Below are 21,633 nucleotides of genomic sequence, written 5' to 3' on the forward strand. Positions count from 1 at the left end.
CTGTTTGCAGGGGTACTTTAAAAACACAATGTCAGGATCGAAGTCCCACGGTTAAAGTGCTCCGACAATTTTTTTTTAAATATAGTGCCTACTTAAGGGACTTTGGAATTTGAAAAGTAATCATTCAGTTTCTTTTTCAATTCAAGAGTTCTTTATTCGCTTTAAAAAGCACATATAAAAAAAAAAAATAAGAAAAAAATATATATACAATATATTCTACAAATAGGCACATTCACAATATATGTAAAGACAAAAAAAAAAAAACATCAACAACAAAATACATGTATAACAGGGTAAGATCAGAGTGTGCATAAATACGAGATAATTTCCTCGCACTCCTCTCGGTTAAGGAAACCCTTACATAGATAATCATCCCTCGAGTTGATCAATTCCTTTACTTGTTCAACTATGCGTATTGTCTCATCATTCACTTGGCATTGCACAGCCCACTGCTTTTGAATTTCATTGTTATCCATGAGGTACTTATCATTCAAGAATCTTATGTTACCTCCCAACACAGAATGAGCTCCATACCTGGCCATTCCAGCTATATGTGCCACTGTATAATTTTTGGAATTCATAGCTTTCACAACAAAAGATAAACATCTTTTTGCAAACCATAACTCTGGATCCATAACACCTGCTAAATAAGGCAAAAGATGACAGTGTGTCTGCCATGGAATTTTCCAAACCCTTCTTATTGCAACCCGCCATTGTCTACAAATATTATCAAAACATTTATCAAACAGAGGATATAACTGTGAGCCATAGAAACTCGAACAATATTTATGAAACAATATATTTCTTATGTGAGAGTTAGCATATTTGAAATTAAACAAAAACATATTACATTGTCGATTGAAATCTCCAACACACTTTGAGATATCAAAATCATTTATATTCTTAGAAATATCATTCCCTAGATGAGTTACTTTTGATGCAATTATGTCTTCCATTTATCGTGATTCCTGGATCCATAACTGGTTTACCATTACAGCTGAAAACTATTAACTGACTCTTTTCAGGGTTAAACAGAATATCAAATTTAATGGCATAATCTAAACAAGTTTTAATCATTTCTTGAAGAGCAGTCACGCTAGGTGACAGCAGTGTCAAGTCATCTGCATAACCAAATGCTCCTGCAAAGACATTGCCCATAAAGCACCCTATCCCATTGTCACATAACTCTTCTATCAGCCCATCTAGATACAAACAGAACATGCAAGGAGAGATAACTCCACCCTGTTTAACACCATTTTTAACTGTAAAATAATCAGAATATGCATTGTTCCATTTCAACCTTAGCCTTTGATTCTTATACATATTAAGCAATAGCCTGCATATCATTGGGCAGACCCCTTTGCTCAGCATAATGTCAAACAATTTCACATAATTAACTCTATCAAATGCTTTACTAGCATCTAGCAATAATCCATACACATTACTCCCTTCATGATTAAAGTACGATACAGTTTCTTTAACCATAGCAGTACATAGTGTAGTTGATAACCCTGCTTTGAATCCAAACTGTAGGTCATTAGTCTGCAAGTTCCCTTCTTCCCTTTTCATAAATACATAATCCAAAACTTTACCAATGATACTACCAAGTGTTATTGCACGAAAGTTTCCTGAATCGCCCAAATTTTTCCAACGACCTTTAGGTATTGGTACCATTGTACTTTTGAGCATACCATCTGGCGACACTCCATGCCATAACATGGCAGTAAAAAGCATTGCTAAATATCCACTGATTATTTTCTTTCCATGTATAATATGATCAGACATCACACCTGTTACACCATCACTTTTGGAATGATTTAACCTAAGTATTGCTCTAGATACTTCATCTCCTCCTATAACATGGTCATTCTGTAAACACTCATTACATTCACATTTCTCCTGTGTAGTGGAGTTTATGTGATTCAATAACGTTTCCATATTTCCTTCATCATATCCAATACTTTGATATATCCTTCCAAATTTCAATGCAAACAACTCTGCTATATTTTCTTCCCCCTGAACACCATCCACTCTGTTTGGGTAACCCTTAGGCTTTTTTGAAAGTTTCTTCACCTCTTTCCAAAAATGTCTGCTATTTTTCTCTTTTAATGCATTTGCCATTTTATCACATCTAACTGACATAGATTTGTTCAGCATCAATTTCAAAGCTTTGTTATCTTGATATTTAGCTTCATGGATATCTTGCAAAATATTGGACCAGCAAAAAGCCCAGTAGCTAATACAGTATTTGCAAAAGTATAACATTTGAAATAAATCTAATTAACATTTGTTCCTTAACTTTTGTCTTAGGCGTACCAACAAAAATATTAATACTTTTCTCTTTAAACTTATCTTTGAACACTGCCTCATATGCTAATCACAGAGCAATTTCTGATTTTTCTACCAGATTCATCCAAAGAATACACCTTTTAAAATATTTTCATTGACATAAAAAAAAAAAAAAAAGCATTTAACTCGATACCAAATTTTGAAGAACAGTGTCAGGCGTATTATTAATCGAAGCAAGATTAACAACTTATTCTTCGCAATAATGAGTTTGTTCTTACGCTAATCATACTACAACGATTACATAATTGTGATGTAGGATGTGTCTCCCCCTCCAATAATACAACTACGATTGCATAATTGCGATTTAACACGGTGAATTACCCTCAAGATATGTCTATACGGGTTTTGTGTTTACCAGTGCAAACCTGCTCAGAATAAATCGGATTGCTGTTAAAATAATTTCCCCTCTATAAAACGATCTATCTATAACTGTTTTGATTTGATTAATCGGTATTAACTCATTGAGTGCTTCGTGCACGCTACGTATCCTACTATAACATGCCACACTCGTGCTCGCACGCCTACTATTGATTGCTTTGTGCTTGCATTGTTTCCTACCCTCGCCTGCTTCGTGCATGACTGCGCATGCGCACATTCAGAATTACAATCATTGTTAATAGTAGACTTGTTAACTGCAAAAAAAGGGGTGAACGCTGCATTTTTTAGTACAAACGTGCCTCTTGTCATGTATATTCCTTGAACCCATTGGAATTTTTTTGTCCAAAGAGACAGTCTGTATCTATGCAAATTAACCCTAATTAGCATGGACCCCATGGAAGAACAGTATAGTCATGTCGACTAAACTGATAATGGGCTATCCATCCGTTTTGCTTTTTTGTGTTTTTATACGGAAAATAAATACTATACTATACTATACTATACTAGCATAAATTATGTAAATTAGCCTCTAAAATGAGTAATTTACTAAAAACACTTGTAAAAATGTAAAGCTACTTCATAGAAATGTCAAATTTGATGCAAAGAGTTTGTGGAAGTAGCATAAGAAAACTAATGAAAAAAAGAATGCAATAACCATACATTTCATTACCTAATTTGCATAAATTATACAAATTTTAAATAAAAAGTGCCTTTTTTCAAATGATTCTGGATAATCTAAATTGAATAAAACTATCAATAAATGTGGAATGTAAATAATAAATGATAGGAATGTGTCTTATGGTTTGGGAAAGACATTGGATAAACGAACTTTTTGAAATATGCAAATAATCCCTAATTACCGTAATTTATGCATAAAACTGCAAAATGCTTTGTACATTAGAAAAACCGCCATAAGAGTAAAACATGTCTTACTCGGGAAAGTCTAATTATGATGAAAAGAAAAGTAACTGTTCATGAGAAAACTATTTCTCCGTAATATTTAATATTTGCGTTAAATTCATTTGTTTGTGATAATTTTAAGTGCATAATTTGCATAAATTATGCAAATTGGTACTACATTAAGCTTTTGTGTGATTTTGAATGATCTGAATTTTATAAATAATGATATATGTTTTAAACAGGGTTATTAGAAAGTATTAGGGCACAAGGGATTCACTACATCTATGCAAATTACCACTTATTACCATAAATACATATTAATGAGTTAACCCATACTAATTCCATGAATAGTGTAAAAAACTTCAATCACCAAAATTAGGCATTTTACTCAATTTCTATGGATGTAGGAAAAGAAAACATTTACCAACGGGCTGGTTATCCATCCATATTGTCGTCTAATTTGCATAAATTATGTATACATTATGCGTGAATTACCATTCATTATGCAAATTCGAACATAAAATGGCTAATTTTCGCAGTTTATACCTGATTCCCAATTAAAATGTGGCACAACTAAAATTAACGTTCATATTGTGACATGAAGAGAAAAGTAAATGCAGATAGAACATTTTGTTGGGTGTAGATACAACTTTTAATATTATTCTAATTACAATTGGTATAATTATATAGTTCAAGAATGTGTATTATTTAATTGCTTGTATCAACTAAATTGATTCTCTTCTAACATTATACATGGGGATTATAATATTTATAAACGTTGGTCCCACAGTTAAGAGTTCACAGTCTGAAATTTTAAGGGTTTTTTAAACGCTGCGATGCCACATTTAGCAAAACAAATTTTACATTTATGAAACATCTTCTGCTCTTGGAAAAATTAGAGAAAGACAGAAAACGTTTCTGTGAATGCTTATTTTGAGCCATGTTTTAGTCAAACGAGTTACTTACATACGATGTTATCAGTGGCGTAACAGGCGGGGGGGGGGCAGGGGGGGGGCAAGTTGCCCCCCTGGCGGATTTCACCGGGAAAATAAAAGAAAAACGGGAAAAAGAAAAAAAGGAGGGAGAAAGAGAGGGAAAGGGGAAAAGGAAAGGAGGAAAGGGAAAAAAGAAAAACGAAGATGAAAAAAATTTAATGGAAAAGGAAGGAAAGCGGGAAAGCGTACGAAAGAAGAACATTTAAGAAAGAACAAATCAATCCGAAATAGCGGGAAATAAATTAAAAGATGACAAAATGGCAAACAATAGCGGGAAACGACGGTATAAAATAAAATTAGTCAAAAGCTAAATTGGAAAACAAAGAAAAGGGACAAGAAAAAAATAACACGACCGGGCTGCCGATGATTGAAATTAAAGAGCGGGAAGAAAGATGAACTGCATACAACATTGTGCTACAAGCTTGCTAAATTTTATGCAAATAAGCTACCGGGGCTTTGCCCCATGCAGACCCCACGCAGTATAGAGTCTCTTCATTTATAACCTTCAAATGGCTGTAGCGCCCCCCCCCCCCCCGTTCAATCACTAGCATACAGGCGCGGAGGGGGGGATCTTGATTCCACACCCAAGAGGAAATAAAGAAATTATAGGAGACAACGTATAATGAAATAATGAAATGTGTTATTTGCTGAATATAATGGAAACAGCTATCACATAATTATAATTTAATAGACAATTTTTTTTCCAGCTCGCTTTGCTTTGCACGCTGGCGACCTTTTACAATTTTTTCCCGCAATGTTGTTTTTCCCCCTCAAAATATTTTGTTCATTACGCAACTGGGTTGAATGAATGTGTTGTGTAAAAGCTATATTCTTTATTTGCCCGCGATTTGATTAATAAAGCGGCAATCTGCGAGGTTTAAATGGCTTTGATTTTAAGAATTTCGGGGGCTCCGCCCGGACCCCAACCGCACAGCACTCTGTATGGAAGGGTTGGGCCGTGGCCCCAAAAAGTTATACAGATAAGAACAAAAGAAAAGGAGGAAGAAAAGCAAAGGAAAAGTGTGGGATATGATTTTATTTACTGAATATAATGTCAAAAATAGCTCAAAGTTAGATTCTCATGAAAAGGTTTTTTTTCTCGCTCGCTTCGTTCGCTCGGGACTTATATAAAGCAGCTTTTTAGCACATGTGCTATACTGCACCCCTCGGTTTTTTTTACTCTTCACGCTACTGCCGCAAAGAATCCTGTTCACAGTGGGTACAGACCACAAAAAAGGAATATAAAGAAAGAAGAGTAAAATATATTATTCTCTAGATATCATGTCAAAATCTATCACAAAATTTGATTTTTGTATAAAAAAGGTTCACAAAATTGGATTTTTGTATAAAAAAGGTCAAAATTATTGATCGCTCGCTTCGCTCGCTCGCAACTTTTTAAAGAGATAAATTCTGCCCGATGCGCAAAATCTAGCCTTCTCAAAGTAGTCGCCTCATTACACCATTACGCCTGTTCATACCATGATATGACCGGGAAATTTTGGGCTCTTGACCCGCCCCCCCCCCCCCCCCTGGCCACCGACCCCTGTTACGCCGCTGGATGTTATTTAAGGAACTCTGCACTTTTCATGTTTATGCTTAGTTCCTACTTTGTATTTATATTATTATTATCAATGTAACATTATTCTGTCAATTTATGGAGAAAAATAAAACATTGCTATGGATGTTACATGCAATGACTTTCTGGTAACCAAAGCCTAACCCCATTGAGAGCCTCTCGAAGGTACTCCCCACCCTTTTCTCATTATTAAGAGTTATATAATTTTTATTCGAAATTATCGCTATCATTTCCTTTCGAAAAAAAAGACAAAGACGTCCTTGTACATTGAAGCATACACCCTTTACTATTTACGTTGCTTGTCAAAGTAGCCCCATCACTCTCCTTTGACTCTATTAGTCTATTTAAAATGTCCTGTTAATACCGCCCCTTCTGTAATAGGGGCGCTTTTGCTGAATATTAAATCAGCTTCTTTTTTCATTAACGTCCAGGAGGCATAAAGATTGAATGAAGATAAATCCTGACAAAATAAAACCTATCCCCATTGAAACCTATAAGAAGATACACGACTAATTATCTTATTAATTACATTTCTGCAAATTCTGCTATACACTGTATAACACTTCAATACTTATTGTTCTCTTGGATAAGAAATAGAAGACCCTATACTCTACTAGTTACGTTCGCATTTGGTACATCAAAGCCTTTCCAAAAGGGAGTACCCATGGCATTTCTAGTACACGGGCACACATCAAAATATATTATTGTGCGTAACATAGACATGTATTCTTTAATTTAGATGGGTATTGGTACATTTTCCACTATCAATTGTAATACAAAATATGAAGAGATTCCATTGGAAAAGGTGCCTATCCATTATCTAGCCATGGTAACTATTAACAAGTAAGAGGAATGTGGGTTTTTTTGGCCCCAAAGGGGGTTTAAAAGTCTAGTATGGAAAGGAGTGGGGAACCATGAATCAGATGAATGTACCCTCTGTACCATTAATTTTCTACATGCAACTTGTGAAATGATGCCTCCTAAAGACCTTTTCCAGGATGGTTTATCTAATATGTAATATAATACGTAGAATTGTGGGGGGGGGGTACATGTACTTCGACGGGCACACGATGTTGGATATGTTTCAATGTGCCGGATTTTCTCTACCTGTAACTTTCAAACAGGCAGAGTGTCCCCTCTATGTTTCTTTTAAGAAATCAATAAAAAAAAAATGGAAGCGACTTTTCCATGTAGAAAAAAATGACGTTTTGTCAAAATTGAGAGTTCCAAAAGGACGCTAGTTTCAAACATAGAGTCAAATGCGGAATGAGACGTGATACTTTCGACATGCAGGCTCCCGGTTATGGAATGGGATCTAATGAACTAACATGAAATCGACAGAGCAACGTCTCTTCTATCTATTAAACAGAGGTTCCATAAAACTAAAAATTGCTTTGATAGGTACTAAAGATGCCTTTTTGCCACAGTTGGGGCTACAAAACATGAAACACTTCAATATAGTCAAAATATGGAAAGGGATGGGGAACTAGCTCCCTTAGAAGTAGGCTTTAATTTGACAGAATTTCTTATTTATATAACCTGTGCACTAGGACAATGCCTCCTCCAGGGCAATGTGAACGATTTTTACAGGGGGTGCTGAAAAGCGAAAAGGGTTCACTATAAAATGAAGGTCACTTTGGGCCCAAGAAATCTAATAAGCAAAGACACAAAAAGGATTGCACTGCAAAATGAAGGTTACTTTGGTAACTTTTTTTTCGTTTTGTCACATCCGCCGGAATTCCAGGGGGTGCTGTCTATGGAAAATAATACACGTAATACCCCCTCCCCCGAAAATCGTGGGGGGGGGGGGGCTTCAGCCCCTGATTCCAGTGCCAGGGCCTCCTCTATCGTTATAGATGCTGCTTACCCTTTTCCAGATGAGGGCTTCATTAAGACGATATTTTTAATATACATTGTCAAAACAAAATAAGGGGTGGGCAACTTCGACAGGCCCCCGTAATGCACACTAACTTATTTTCATGCGATATAAAACAAAGCCTTCTCTGTTTTTCCAAGAGGTGAATGTAAAGCGGCTTTACTGTGTAGTATAAATGCATCTTTTTTCCGATGGGGCACTAAAAATATTTAATTTTAACATAGAGTGGAATCAATAAAGGGGTTGGGGTAGTTTAGAGCTCACATGTGGCTGTTCTTCAATGTACCACAGCTCCTCTACATGTCACTTTAGAGTATTTCCTCCTCAATCTATTCCAAGATATCAATACAAACAAAAGTAATCTTTTGGGAGTAATAAAGACAATGAATTATTTTCGGATACATAAAATAAAAAAGGGAAAGGGTACCCTAGGCATGCTCCTGTTGGGTTATAGCCCTTACTGTGCTAGAGCATCATTACAAACTGCACAGTAATATCCCATCTAAATAAAAGAGGTTCCCTAAATATAAAAGTTGCTTTACAAAAAACGCTATTTGCCTTGCCGGTGGCCTTAAAAACACGATATTTTTATATAGTGTTGAAATACGGAGAGAGGTGGGGGTAAATTCGTGGGGGGGGGGGTCCCGTGGGCGTAGGCCTAAATAAACGAAAAACTTTCTTTAGGAAACATGTTGACCGATGTATCATAATTATGTCTTTTCCATGTCGATAATACAAGTCAAACTGGCTTTGTAAAGTAGCGGGAATCCCAGTTTTGCCATTTCGGGGTCTCCAAAAGATAGATATTTTAATAAAGTGAAAATATGGATTGAGGTGGGGGTACATTCGTCATGATTCATGTGTTGTTATTTTTGATGTGCCAGAGCTTCATTATAGTAACCTGCAAAGCAATATCTCCTCTCAATTTTCCAAGAGATGCCATAAAACAAATGGTGTTTTACCGATACCGAAATGCATTTTGCTCGTATATACCCATTGCTTACGGTGTGGCAGACACACCAACAAAGGCGATACGAGAAGCCGATAATTGTGTTGAGATTGTGTTATCTCGAATGACATACCATTGATCGCTTTATAGTCGGATTCATGAGTGTGACTGTGACATAGAGGTTTGTTTTGGTATCGTTTTAGCGCAATATCACGTAATACATTTTGACATAATTTGCCCTCTTTCTATGAAAATTAAGACACTAATACTGTCATGAAGCATATCAATGTTTTCGCTAATATATTCTCTTTCATGTAGAATGTTGACATTGTGCATTAATTGCTGTCATTTATAAAAAAGTTCAGGATTCATGAAAAAATACTCTGTTTTAAATTATAATTTGCATAATTTATGTAAATTAGGTAATAGTAAATAAGGATATCCCAATAATTTCATGACAAGTTTCTTCCCTTTCTTACCCAAACTCTTTGTTTCCAATTTTAGAGCAGTTCTGGTTAAATATATATTCTTAAATACTTGATTTCACTATATCGACATAATATGCAAATTTATGCAAATTACTAGCTTATTTGCATAGAGACAGCGTGTCTCTTTGGATGAATCTTTTTATTTTGACTCAAGGAACATTTGTGCCAAGTGGGACATTTGTACTAACAAATGCAGCGTTCAACCTCTTAACAAGTCTATAAGGTTTCCACTTTGGCGAGTTGGAGTCGCGAGTCATACGCGAGCTGCGCGAGCTCTTACTCGCCTTAACTCGCACAAGCTCGCGTGAAATTTACATTTTTTCTGGAATTTGCTTGAGTGACAAAAGACTCAACATCGAGTTCACTACGCTTGCTGTACGAGTGAACCGAGCGCGAAACGAGTCAGACCGAGCTTAGTATGAGTTGCAGTGACCTTTATACGACTTAAAGCGAGTTATGAACGAGTTATCAAGATTTTGTTACGAGTGATAAAAGTTTCATACGATCAAGGTGAAGGAAATGCACATTTTGGGCACTCAAAGATGGATGCCGGCGGCGGCGGCGGCGTCAACACCAAATCTTAACCGAAGGTTAAGTTTTTGAAATGACATCATAACATAGAAAGTATATAGACCTTGTTTATGAAACTTGACCATAAGGTTAATCAAGTATTACTAAACATCCTGCCTGAGTTTCAGGTGACAAGACTAAGGTCAAACGTCATTTAGGGTCAATGAACTTAGACCATGTTGGGGGAATCAACATCAAAATCTTAACCCAAGGTTGAGTTTTTGAAATGTCATCATAACTTAGAAAATATATGAACTCAGTTGATAAAACTTGGACATAAGGTTATTAAAGTATTACTGATCATCCTGCTTGAGTTTCAAGTCACATGATCAAGGTCAAATGTCATTTAAGGTCAATGAACTTTGGCCAATTTTTGGGTATTCAGGGCCGTAGCCAGAAGCATTTTGTTGGGGGGGTGTACCAGCTAAATTTGCTAACTAAAATGACAGCGCCAACGTGAGCACAGGGGGAGTCTGATGGGGGATGTGCCCCCCCTACAATAATCACATGCTAAAAGATTTTGAATTTTTAGAATTGAATTAGTGGCATTTGGTAAATACTTTAACTAAAGGTAAATTATAAAAAGATATTTGCACTGTAAAAATAAACATTTTGGATAAAAATAGAAAGGCTACTGTGCCTTAGTTGCTAACTTGCAGTATAATGATATACCCTATGCATTAATAATATCAAAATCAAAGATTTGTTGATTTTTAATTGACCTTATGTGCAAGATGTCTCAACTAAAATTTCAAGAGTGCTACTGCTAACATGTATCTCTTTCAGCCATTAAAAATGTTACAGAAATTATTGAAGTTACCTTTATCTTGTATGTTATTCTATATCATATTTAACGTCTTGGTTTTGATGACCAAGTTGTTAGCAAGCGATTTAATCATAGTTCAGGAGTAGCAGGTTGTCCAGTCGCCGGTCTACCATGGTTGATCTATAAAAGTTAATAATAAACTTCATATGGCTGAAGGTGCATTCATCCTTTGCAACACTTATTGGTGCTGTCATGAGAAGCTTGTAAGCATTCCAAAGTGGCTGCGTCAGCAACACTTTGCAGATCTCTTGCAGGGGCCGCGGAACCGGGGGGGGGGCTTCAGCCCCCCCCCCCCACTTTTTTCCAAAACCGTGTACAAAAACGTAAAATTGACGACCATATGATTGTGATTTTTAGCATGGTCAGCCCCCCCACTTTTGGCTCAGTCCCCCCCCCCCCCACTTTTGGCTCAGCCCCCCCCCCCCCCCACTTTGAAAACCGTTCCGCGGCCCCTGTCTTGCCACTGCCATGTCATGGAAGCATTCTAATTCCACTTTCAATGCCTCGTGATCTACTTCTTTTGGAAAGAGTTTACAAAAGTCAACAACATCTGCCATATAGTTGGAGTTGCTTGCGTTGGAGGCAAGAGCAAACTCAGTTGACATTGGCTTCACTTTGTCAAGTGTTGGCTGCATTTTCTCCTTGAATTGCAGTATTAGTGTATCCAATACGCTCTTGAACTCTTTCCTGTAGAATACATGGTGTGATAATGCTGCTGCAGTGTGAGGAGCGTCATCAAGCCTTGCTGGTGGGCGTATATTAAACGCGATGGTGCCTCTGGTAGTCATGCTCTGGATCAATGTCCAATTTCCTGGCATAGGTGCATGCAGCCTGAATTTGAGCATCCGTGGCATTGGTGTCACCATTCAAGCGTTCAAGTGACGTGACAGCTGATTCTGTTAGCTCCAGAGCATCTATGATATTTCAATCTTCTTTCTGGAGTGATTCAGCGAGATTGCTTGTTTTCATCATCAAGTTCTTCATAAACATCAGCGATATGATGAAATCTAAAGTCTTCATCTTCTTTAGTATACCTGAAGCTTGCGCACCCAACTGACTGTCGGTAGGGGTTGCAGAAGTGTGATTTCTTCCAAGGCTTTTAGAATGGCTTCATATGACGACCATACTGCTCTGATTGATTCTGCCCTTGCTGTCCACCGTGTTTGTGACGGGTTCCGGAGCTTTAGGGCATCTTCCATGCACTTATTCAGGACATCATGTCGCTTTGTGCTACTGGAGAAGACACGTACATCTCTTGCATGATGTTGAACATCTCTTGTATGATACGAGTTTCAAACTGTATGTTTGAAGCCTGGAATTGATTGCACCAATGAAATTTACTTGATTGACTGCAACCCCAACCTGCCCCCACTCCCACCCATCCCCAACCCAAGCACATTCTGACACCATAAATTTAAAAAAAAATCTTCGGCGACAGAATTTAGTAAAAATAACTTAAAACATTTTTGTGTTTTTTGCCAACTGCAAACTTGTAGACAAGTCTACAAGTTGTAGTCTACAAGTTGTAGACTTGTCTTCATGAATTTGTCAACTGCAGAGTTATCAGTTTTTTAAGTCTTGTGTTCTGTTCTTTTCAGATCTGAAACGGGTCAGTACTTGTACATCACTTTGCTGATTGGTAGAGCATATAGTGTTCTGCCACTTTAATAGGCCCACTTTATAATTTGCCAACTATACTTTGGCTTTGATTAATCAACTTAAACCTTGGCAATTCATCCCACCCCATATTTCTTTACCTAGTCTTGCCTCTAATTTTACAAAACTGATGTGTTTGTTAAATCGTCAATAATTGTGGTATAATTTGCAAACTCACAAGCTTGTTTATATTGGGGGAGGACCGGGGGTTAACTTTGTGTGTTATTATAGCTCCATCTGTTTTGTCCTTTGTATTTTGCTGACTAGTAGGGCTCTAAGCCTGGCTACATGGACTTGGATTTGCCAACTGGTTGTCTTTACTCTATAAGTCGTAACCTTCTTCGAAGTTAGTACCCCTATTATTCTTTCCTTTTTTTTCTTCTTTCTTTCTTTCTTTCTTTCTTTCTTTCTCTCCCCTCTCTCCTTCTTTCTTTTTTCCTTTCCTTTCATTCCCTCTTTCTTTTTCTCCCCTATCCTACATTTTGCCAACTGGTACATGATTTTGCCGACTGCCATGAATGTTGGGGGGGGGGGGGGTGTCACACCCCCCATACCCCCCCCCCCCTCTAGCTTCGGCCCTGGGGGTATTTGTTGAGTGCCATTATAACTTTGAAAGTTTATGAATCTGATTCATAAAACTTGGACATAAGAGTAATCAAGTATCACTGAACATCTCATGCGAGTTTCAGGTCACATGACCATAATCAAGGGTCATTTAAGGTAATTGAACTTTGGCAATTTTGGAGATTATTATTAGATTGCTGTCATAACTTTCAAAATTTAGATACAGTTTAAAAAACTTTTGATATAGGGGTAATCAAGTATAACTGACAAGTCTTATAGGTCACATGATCAAGGTCAAATTAAAAAGTTGCAAAATGACACAATATTGAAAGTCACTGTTCTTTTTTCCGTGGTGATGAGTGAGTTTCTCAGCGGTTTCTTTTAATTGTTTTCATACACCTTAACATCAACATGAACATGGAATCAAACACACCTCTGCACAAGGAAACACATAACCAAAAAAAACATTACTACATAAACCACAACAAAACATAAAAAATGAAAAAACAGGGGCTTGATTTGAATGGATTTTCATCTCTATTGACACAGACAAAAGAATCATGTTCTGTATTGACCCTTCATGACTATTTCTGCGCGTTCTGCAGCTTTCCAATTCAGACCTCATCCAACACTTTTGAATCCTGCTCTTTTCGTCATGGCATGATCATAACAAGCATGGTATCATTTTTAAAGGAAACTAAATGATCTTTTGAATGATATCAAATATGCATTGTGTAAAATTTGGAGTTGGGAGAAATTAATGGCCAAAATCAGATTTCAAATGTTTTTGCTCGTTTTGCAGCTTTTCAATTCCGACTTCATCCAACACTTTGAATCCTGCTCTTTTCGTGATGACATGATCATAACAAGCATGGTATCATTGTAAAGAGAATTAAATTATCTTTTAAATGATGTCAAATATGCATTGTGTAAAATTGGGAGTAGGGAGAAATTAATGGCCAAACTCAGATTTTCAAATTTGTTGAGCGATATGGCAAAAATATAGATCCACGGACATTTATCATTCAGCTGGCATGTCAATGAGCACTCGCTGTAACTCGGGGTGCTCGATCTAAAATCGCTCTTATCTCGTGGGCACCTCCACTTGACTCGTAAAACGATCGCAATGCTCGTATCTCGCTCTTGAAAACTCGGAACGCACTCGCGTATATACTCAGATGTGGCGAGTTATTACGAGTTATGACGAGTTTATCTCGAGCTTCTTACGAGTTATTGCGAGTACTGCGAGTATATCTATGACGAGTTAGGTGAGTTCAACACGACCCAGAAGGAAAAACCAGTTCCACTGGACCAGTTAGACCAGTATAATTTTAACTGGTAACTCTGGAAATTGGAACATCGGTTTACTGGTCTAACTGGTCATACTGGTCCAGTTAAAATTTTACTGGTCCAGTTAAAAATTAAATTGGTCTTGAATTACTGGAATTTTATACTGGTCTTGTTTCTGGTGGTTGTTACTGGTCTCACTGGTCTTCATACTGGTATCCAATTCAAGCTGGTCTTTACTGGTATTTTCTACTGGTCTGGCTGGTCTCGAACTGGTCCTCGTACTGGTCTTACTGGATCAATTTATTACATGCATTTGGTTTGTTATAAACCATGGTCAGTGAAATGTGATGGAAAAGATGGTTAGTAAATTAATCTTTCTGCTGTTATTTTAAATGTGATATATGAAATTACACATTTCCATTGTGAATTAGTTCATACACTTATTTGGAAAGTTTTTAAACAACAATGAGTGCCATTCACTAGCGTACCTACGGGGGGGGCAGGGGGGCACTCTGCCCCCCCTGACGAGCCACAACCCATACAAAATACATATCACTGCCCCCCCTGACGAGCTTGAAAGACCTTTTATGCCCCCCCTGACGAGCTTGAAGACCTTTATTGCCCCCCCCCCCTGACGAGCTTGAAGACCTTTTTTTTTTTTTTTTTTTTGCTTGTCAATTTTTTTGGTGGCCGATTTTGCCCCCCCTGTGGAAAATCCTAGGTACGCCACTGTATAGGCCCTACAACTATTCATGAAAAATCCGAGGCCAAACCACGTAATGTGGAATTTCGTCACAAATGGGTTAAGTTATTAATTTAGGAAGTGTTGTTCCATATGTGTCACTAATAGTGGAATTGTCTGAAATTTGTATGAATTTTAAGTATGGTTGGTTATTATGAAATGAATGAAATTTCATGCGATGAAAAATGGAAATACCATCGCTGGACCGTTGTGTCGTAATAGTACTGTATCTTAATTTCAAATCAAAATTTTTAATAGACTACAATACAATTTTCTTTCCTGGTAGCGGGAAGTTAAAGGGATGGTCCAGGCTGAAAATATTTATATCTAAAAGTATATAAATGGAGTAAAATTCACAGAGTAAAATGCTGAAAATTTCATCAAACTTGGATATCAAATAACAAAGTTATTGATTTTCAAAGTTTATCAATATTTTTGGGAATATGCACATCATCATGAATATTCAATAGGTGGGCTGATGATGTCACATCTCAATTTTTTCTTATGTCATTACATGACATCGTAAATGTTTCATTTTTTCATACATGTGTAAATGATGTGTCTCCATTATGATGAAATAAGTTGAGGCAATAAATAACTAGTCCACTTAATCAGTTGTCAATCCAATTGTTTTAGTTCTTGGTAGCAATTTTTTTTTATTAAACCCAATTTCACGTAATAAAACACAAAAGAACAAGTGGGGATATGACATCACCAGCCAACCTAATGAATATCCATAAAGACATGCCTAGAACTGTTTCACCGGAATAATATCATTTGAAATTCAAAAACTTTATTTGTTATTCGATTTTGATTAAATTTGTAGCATCTTGCTCTGTAAATTTTCTTCTATTTATTGAGATATAAATATTTCCAGCCTGGACCATCCCTTCAATTTTACTAATATTCGAAGACAGGAAACTAATACTAGAAAAAAAGATAAATGAATGGAATATGTATCACCAAACCCAGACAAACATTGGAATATGTCTGTTTGCCTCTTGCATCAAGGCAAAAACTGAATATTTGTGTCCATGTACATGCAATATCTTTTGATTACACACATTTATCCTGAAAGCTCTTTGCATACATTATTTGTTCAAAATTCAGGTTTAGTAAGAAAATCTATTACTTTTCATTCCAGGTACAAATTTGTATTGATATATGGCCAAAATCAAAGAAGGGTGTTGGTAACCAACAAGTCAGAGGAGACCTCAAAACGGGAGCTGCTTAGGGTGGTGTGCACAACATTTGGAGTGAAAGAAGAAGATATTTTTCCTGCAGACATGGCAAGACAAATTCAACGATTTTGCAGACATGGAAGAGGACGAACTTGTGACAGGGCCATTGAGAGTAAGAATTACAAACTACCTGTGGTCATAGGTGCACAGCAACTGGTGAATGGTGGAGAGTAAGTATCTGGTACCAAACAGAAACCCCAATTAACTCTCAGTGTGCCATAGTCTTGCCCAAGTGCATGCCATTTAATTTCTTTGGCAATTGATTCATCCTTCTAGATAAATATATTACTTGATAATGGCCAAACCTAAAGGCATTTCTCTTTTTCACATGACATAGTTATATATGAGACTCAACCAGAAGGATTATTAAAGAGGATTAGAACTTGGCCAGTGAAAACGCTTTAAACGTGTATGGGACACCTTAAGAGTTGATGAATTAAGTAAATGTGAGTAAATGCATAAAATATGAGAATATTTCTTGCATTATAACTTACTAATGTTTGAGTATCACTATTGATGCAGGAATCTTACAGTGGCTACATTGTTGTGACATTTTGTAATGCATTTCTCTGTTATTAGATTTTACCTAAAGTTTATTTTTTAGTCTAATTCGCATGTACATTGGTTCTGCTATGGTCTTTCACCAAATGTTAACTGGTACAGTGTGTTTGTGACAGATAGTCGCAAAGTGTGACCAAGTGGAGCTTTTCTGTTCTTGTCTTTGGCAACAAGACTGGCGTGTCGTTGCATAAAACTTGCTATTATAGTAAAATTTGCTGTAAATATCTATTAAGGACTCAGATGAAAAGTGATTTGACAGAAAGTAAATGAATGAGGATTCTAAATCTATTTGTTTTTTCTTTTTTAAGTATAATTTTTTATTCTTTGTTTTTTCTTTTTCAAGTATAATTTTTTATTCTTTCCAAATCTGACACTGTTGCAAGGCACATAGAGTGGATGAGCACTGAAAAAAAGGCAGCCAGACTTCAAGAGAGTTGAGTTCTGCATGCAGAAGACACTGGCAGACAGAAGGGCATGGATCATAAATTCTGTCCCTCGGCCAAGGATCACTGATGACCGACTGAAGTATCATTGGCTCTTTGATGAGGATCAGGTAATCTATGCAGAGTTTTCTCACCAGATTTTGAAATATACTGAATATCCCGAGATTGATTGAATGCTGACGGACGTTGATAGAGTTGCTTACTCAATGTTTCCCTATTACAGTGATTTACAGAATTTATTGGAAACTTCTAACTCCACATGGATTATCCAAACTTGCTCATAAACTTAATTTATTAAAGACTGCGTAAGGTATGAACTTCATATGTGGTCCTTGTATGTAAAATTCAGGTTATTTTCTTGTCAAAGCAATATCACCTAAACAGCTTGAGGTATGGATGTAAAAACTTGGTGTTTAACATGTACCATCATAGGAAGACGATTTGAATGGATTTTGGAATATGTAGGTCAAAGGTCAATTTGTGAAATTTATTTGTTTAAACACATTGTCACCTTAACAGTTTGAAATATAGATGTGAAACTTGGTGCTAACATGTACCACTATAGGAGATGATCTGGATATATTTTGGAATATGTAGCTCGAAAGTAAATTTGTGAAATTCAGGTAATATCTTTGTTAATGCAATGTCACCTTAACAGTATGAAATATGGATGTAAAACCTGCTAGCATGTATCACTGGGAAGAGGATGCATTGAGTAGTGTATGTTTCATTGACTGTTTTTGAAAATTTGACTCAATGTCTCTAATCTTCAAATTAAAGGTCTAGTCCACCCCAGGAAAATGCTGATTTGAATAAATAGAGAAAAATCAAACTAGCATGAAATTTTAAAGTTTCGCTTATTTTCAACAAAACAGTGATATGCACAACTAGGTGAGCCAATGATGTCACTCACTATTTCTTTTGTTTTTTATTGTTTGAATTATACAATATTTCAATTTTTACGAATTTGATGATTAGGACCTCCTTGCCTGAAGCACAAAATGTTAAAATAATGGAATTCCACGTGTTCAGGGACGAATGAAACTTCATTTCACATGACAATGACGAGAAAATCAAAATATTTCATACTTCATATAATAAAATACAAAAGAAATAGTGAGTGAGTGATGTCATCAGTTCCCTCATTTGCATACCGACTGAGGTGTGCATATAACTGTTTTGTGAAATGAAGCAAAACTGTAAAATGTCATAACTTTCTTATTTTACATCCGATTTTGATGAAATTTTCAGTGTTATGCTTGTTGAATTTTTCTCTTTTTTTTGGGGGGGGGTGGACTTGTCCTTTAATCTTGCCATATCTGTGCTACGTCTGTGTGTGAAAAGTACATTAATTTATTTAGTTTATTCAGGGATTTTTTTTTTTGTATATACATATAGTCTTTCTACCTTGTCTTCTCAGTCAAACCAAATCTTATAAGATCAACAGCAAAAAAAAAAACAGTTTTCAGGAGTATGTGACATCATTCTGCATTCCATACTTAATTAAGCTTGACATATCTGTGCTAACTCTTAATTTATTTAGAATATTTATGATTTTTTATGCCTCCGCCAACGAAGTGGCCGGAGGCATTACGTTTTTGGGTCGTCCGTACGTCCGTCCCGTTTTGTTTTGTCGAAATCTCAAGAACCGTGGAGTGGTTTTACATCAAACTTGGTATGAGGGTATATCCTGGGGGGATGATACTTTGTTTTGATTTTATGGTCACAGGTGAAAGGTCACAGAGGTCGTTATATACCTTAAAATGTCCTGTTCTTGTGATAACTTAACCATTGGAGCTAATAACTTCAAACTTGGTACATTCTTTATCAACAAAATAGAGGGAGAATGATCTGATTGGATTTTGGGGTCACATGGTCAAAGGTCACAGAGGTCAGTATGCCTTAAAATATCTTGTTCTTGTGTAACTAAAGAACTGTTAGAGGAAGTAACTCCAAACTTGGTACATATATGCTTGATATAGGGGGGGGGGTAATTTGGGGGGTTGCAGGGCCAAAGTTCAAAGGTCTTAAAGGTCATATACTTACAACTTTTTTTATGAATACTAAAAATTATTTTCATGTATCAAGTTTGATTGTAGGTCAGTGTATGCATGAAATTGTTCTTGTGATAAACCAGAGACTTCGATAGATCAATTTCAAATATGGACAATGCATACATTATGACATTGTCTTGAGAAGTTCAAAGGTCTAAGAATTCATGTCTCTTGTCACAATTGCTTGTAGATTCAATATTAATGGTTCTTGGATGCATATGAGAGTGATCAATATGATAATAGAAAATATCAATCAAGGTTTTCCGTTGGGTAGATTTAATTTTATTGAATAATTTTTGCCTTATCCAAATATAAGTGAACACCAAATGTTCAGGCCAGCTATGGTAGGAATCGAACTCACGATCTCCTGGTTACTAGACAGGCGTCATACCACTAGACCACCGGGAATTAAGCCCGATGGCTATTGGCTGCTGTTATGTGATATATCAACACAGTACCTGCTGCTATTATGTGAATCAAACCAGCCACTAGCCATCGGGCTTCTCGGTGGTCAAGTGGTATGATGCCTGTCTAGTACCAAGGAGGTCGTGGGTTCGATTCCTACCCGAGCCGGCCTGTGACATTTTTTTTATAGCTGCTCAAACATGCACTGAACATTCAGTATTTATTTCTGTTGGGATAAGGCATAAATTATTTAATATAAAAAGAATAGAACTATTTAAAGATTTATGGGAAATTGCCTGTGCAACATGTTTCTGATCTGGCAATGGCGGAGGCATACATTTCGACTGTGTGCAGTCGAGAATCCATCTAGTTAATTTCTTTTGTTTTTTGTATAAAGTCTTTCTAACATGCCTTCTTGGCCAAATCAGTTATATGAAATCAGCAGTAATAAAACAGTTTTCAGGAGTACATGTATACATTCCTTACTTAGTTTAGCTTGCCATATCTGTGCTAACTGTTTGTGTGAAAAGTACAAAATTTATAAAGAATGTATTAAAATTTATGTGGGTTCTTTTATAGATATGTATTCAAACCTGCCATGTGTAAAGACTTGCCTGTTTTGTCAGCTAACTTGGGTAATGTTTCCAGAGCTGTACATGTAGTACTGTATTAGATGTGTTTGACTTTATTTTTATTAAAAGTTTTCATTGCGTTGTTCTTAACACTGATTTGCATTTTGTCCCTTTTTAGGTCATTGTGTGATCACTCACTGATTGATACAATAAGTGGCGATGTGTAGTGTGGAATATGACCTCTGTCATATTATCTGTCTGACTGACCTACAATTTCAAATGTAATTTCTTATTATACCATCACCAATGTGGCTCTTTGATGATGTAGCCGAATGTGTACATTGTAACTGTATTTTAATTGACTCTTTTCTTTCGCTGATACACTAGAAACTCAATATACAGAGATTCCCAATATAACAGTCAAATTTGCTGGTCCAAGGTCCTTTTGTTTTTGTGCCCTGGTGAAGTTAGATTCCAGGTATAATAACAAGGTTCATGATCCCAAGGTCCTCCTTATACTGAGTTTCCACTTTATCTCATTTCAGCAGATAATATGATAGAGGTAAAAAGCAGACAGGTTGGATGACGTGTATGCTGTGTATGACCATACGACCATGGTTATACTCTGGTTTGGGTGGTATAGCAGTTGATGGTTATACCAGAGGTCGGTTGTAAAACCATGGCTCTACTGTGGTTTGGTTTGTAGAACCAGGGATTTATCATCGTTTCTGGCTGTGAAACTACAGTTAAACTTTGGTTTGAGCTTGAGAACCACGGTTTTATTGTCTCACTTGCATAGCAGAAGTGAGACATAGGCGCCGCTTTTCCGGCGGCGGCGTCAACACCAAATCTTAACCTTGGTTAAGTTTTCGAAATGGTATAATAACTTTGGAAGAATTTGGTCCTATTTCATGAAACTTGGGTATAAGGGTAACCAAGTATCACTGATCGATCTGCTATACATTTCAGGTCACATGATCAAGGTCAAAGGTCATCTGGGGTTACTGAACTTAGGCCATGTTTAGGTGTCAATATAAAAAACTCAAAGATTTTGAAATATCATAACTTTGATCGTTTTTAAAATCGGTGTTTGATCGATGTCATCGAGCGCCGGTGCAGATTTTGCGAAATCGGTGCATCGAAAAGAAAAAAAAAATATGTCGACCGGCCGATTCGCTTGGTTAACACAATCATCAAA

This window comes from Lytechinus pictus, chromosome 15, assembly GCF_037042905.1.
Source record: "Lytechinus pictus isolate F3 Inbred chromosome 15, Lp3.0, whole genome shotgun sequence".
NCBI lineage: Eukaryota > Metazoa > Echinodermata > Echinoidea > Temnopleuroida > Toxopneustidae > Lytechinus > Lytechinus pictus.